The 3,190-nt window shown below is 60.3% G+C and overlaps 1 protein-coding gene across 1 annotated transcript in view; it reads left to right on the top strand.

Annotated features, from left to right (window-relative positions):
* Positions 1-3,190, top strand: part of PIK3R6 (phosphoinositide-3-kinase regulatory subunit 6) — a 26,444-nt gene that overhangs the window by 869 nt on the left and 22,385 nt on the right. The window lies entirely within an intron of this gene.

The raw sequence follows: 3,190 nt of genomic DNA, 5'->3' as shown, positions 1-3,190 counted from the left end.
ATGACCTCCCCGGCACCCGCTGTTTGTGCGGTCGTGTGGCTGCCCGGCTCCCCTGCCCTTGGCCCGGCACCCCAACTGCTCCCTGGGGCCCCGAGCAGCGGTGACAGGGCAATAAAGAGCGATGGCAGCGGCGATAACGAGCAGAGAGCAGGGCCCCGTCCAGAAAGGAAGCAAAAAGCTGCGTGCTCGGGCCCAAGCTGCAAACAAATGCACATGAGCCAGCTCTGCAGCGAGCAGGGCTTCGTCCTTCTGCCCTGAGCGCTTCCCTCGGCATCCTCTGGCTGATCAGAGCCATCTCACCATGACCATTCACCTCCCCGGGATGCTGTTCCCTCCCATGGGAGCTCTCCAAGCGTCCTTGCAGCTCAGCAGCTCTTTTTCCTTTCTGTCTTTCACTTAAAGCTTTGGTTTGGTGATCCTGGAGGTCTTTTCCAACCTAAAAGATTCTGGGATTCTTTCTCTTGGCTAAGCCTGAGCACAGGAACAAATTTCCCTGGGCTTCCAGGACCGCGTTATCATCTCTGAGTATCACACAGAGGTGTCTCGGCCCTGGTGAGACGGCCCAGGCAGCCAGCAGGGGTTTTATCGGAGTTCCCTGGACCTTGTGGCACCGTGTGTCCAGGTTGTTCTGTGACACAAACTCTGCTTCCTTATTTTGCCTCGAAATGAGGGAATCTCTGCTCATGGGAGGGCCATGACTGCTCCTGCCCAGGCCCCAACCTGCACATCCCCTCTGGAGCAACTTCCCTGTTCTCTGTTGTGTTCAGAGGGCTCCCCCTGGGCTCCTGTGAGCTCCGAGCAGCCCTGCTGGGACGCGGTGTCACTGCCCAGGTGACAGGGACATGTACAGCCTGTGCGTGGCCCCTGGCAGGGCCCTGTGCCCCAGCTCAGGTGGATTCAGGTTCCCACCTCCCCCCACCCTGTGACAGCTGGGGTGGGCACAGCTGCGGCTGTGACAGGGCCGCAGTGACCTTTCATCCACTGGGTGTGGTGGGACGAGGGCAGGACCCCTCCCCAGCACCCAAACTCTGATTTTCCCTTGGGCTCCTCTGCTCCGAGTGCTTGGGACAGCGCTGACCCCGGAGGGGCCTTGCTCTGGTCATGTCCAGCCTTCCTCAGGCTGGCGCAGCTCCCACCCAGCCCTGGGGCTCTCAGGAGCTCCTTTCCCTGCCACCTTCTGGCTTTGCTGAGCGGTGCTGCTGTTCCTGGCTGCTCTGGAGGCTGAGTCACACCTCCGTTCTGAGGTGTGACACGCCTCAAGGCAGCACCAGCCACCAAACGTGACTGGGACAGGGGAGCTGCTGTCTGAGAGATCTGTGCTGGATGGGTTTGATCGAGGGCGAGTCCCTGCTGTGATTCTCCAGGCCGGACTGGAGTTTCAGGGTGCTGCTGAAAGCAGAGGGGGCTGTTGGTGCCTGTGCCCTGTAATCAAATCCTCTTATTGACCTCGTTGTCCTGGTGCAACCCTAAACCCTTGTCCCTTCCTTTCTAGGCTGCTTCTGCGTGCCCTCCCTGCCAGCACCTGTCACATCACTCTGTCCCCACAGTGCCAAGAGAGGGCTGGGCAGGGCTTGGAGCAGCCTGGGACAGTGGGAGGTGTCCCTGCCCATGGCAGGGGTGGCACTGGATGGGCTTTGGGGTCCCTCCCAACCCAAACCATTCTGGGATTCCGTAAGGATTTGCTGCTAGCACAGAGCTGTTCTCTCCCAGCTGGTGACAGAGATGTCTGTGACAGTGCAGGGCTGTCCCAGGGACTGTGCTGGTGCCAGTCCTGTCCAAGGGAGGGAATGCCCAGGGAATGGGTCTGGAGGGAGGCTGGGAACAGCTGTGCCAGCTCCCAGCCCCTCCCACCCCAGGAAAGCAGCCTGGCCTCTCCCAGGTTGGCCACATTTGGAAGTTTGAGCTCTCCCTGCTTTTCTCTCCCCTCAGGTGGGCAGTGCTCTCCTGGGCTGTTTGTGAGCGCAGTCCTGGCAGTGAATTTCAAATCACATGCATTTTTCCCCTCTGATTGTTTTTCCAAAGTCAGCTCTGGGGATGGAAAGAGATGCTAAATCTGAAAAGCTGCTGTTTCCGGAAAACTCATTCCTTTCCTTAGGAAGAATGAAATGTGACATTGGCAAGGAAGCCTCCAAACAGTCGGTGGTGTCCAGGAAGCTGCTGGACTTCCACAGCTTCAGCAGATGCCTGGGGGCTCATGCAGAGCTGAGGGGCTGAGGAACACTCGCTGCAGGGCCCGTGAAGGGGTTTTGTTACTGAAATGGCCCCAAGAGCCGCCCTTGCTCTCCCCTTCATGGGCAGGGCTCCCCTGGCAGGGCCGTGCCTTCCCAGAGCAGCCAGCAGGCAAATGGAGCCTCAAAGAGGTGCTGGAAAGCAGAGTCGGGGCTCGAGATGCTCTTTCTTGGCAGTAAGAGCCCAAGGGAGAGCAGCTGCTTTCATCTCAGAGCTGTGTGGAACCAGAGCCCTGCCCGGGCTGGAGTTCAAACTGGAAACCAGAGCAGGAGGGGGCTCAGGCTGGGCCCCCAGCACACGTGGGGCTCCCAGCTCTCCTGCGGGTCTGTCCTCTCCAGCAGCGTGTCCAAAGGGGCCAGAAATGAGGCAGGGGTCCTTTCTGTGGGGTTTGAGCCTCATACCCAAAGTTTTGCCCGGTTTTCATTTGAACTGAGGCCCCTTGTGCTGGGGCAGCTGATGGAAGGGCGAGGAGCAGACCCTGCCCTCACTGTTTATCCTTGCCCAGGGTCCTCAGGGAGCCTGGAGCTGCTGCTGCCTGCACAGCCAGGAGGGCTGGAGGCTGGAAAGCTGCCTTTGTCCTGCTTTCCTACCTGTGCAGCTGTGCTGGCGGTCGGGATCCAGGCCAGAAATAGTGGATGCTGCACTGGCAGACGGACAGGGTCTAAGAGGAGAGAGCAAACAGGATGCACCACCTGCCTCTGGTGGGGTCCCCTGCAGCTCCAGCCCGGTCTGGGGTGAGGATGTGAGGGGTTAAGGGGTGTCAAGGATGCTGCTGGAGCTGTTTCTCGGTGTTCGGGAGCTGCCAGCTGCAGTTCGGAGCAGCCCAGAGGATGCAGTGCCAGATCCCCAGCGTGCCCTGGGGGACGCGGCCCTTCAGCTCCCACATCCTCCGCTCCCCCATCCCATCCCCGTGCCCCAGCCGTGCCAGCTGCAGGAGGCAGCCCACCTGCGCGGCGGACAC

This window comes from Corvus brachyrhynchos, unplaced genomic scaffold (assembly GCF_000691975.1).
Source record: "Corvus brachyrhynchos isolate BGI_N302 unplaced genomic scaffold, ASM69197v1 scaffold904, whole genome shotgun sequence".
Taxonomy (NCBI): Eukaryota; Metazoa; Chordata; class Aves; order Passeriformes; family Corvidae; genus Corvus; species Corvus brachyrhynchos.
Note: the sequence above shows the minus strand (reverse complement) of the source record. Positions and strands in the feature narration are given on the sequence as shown.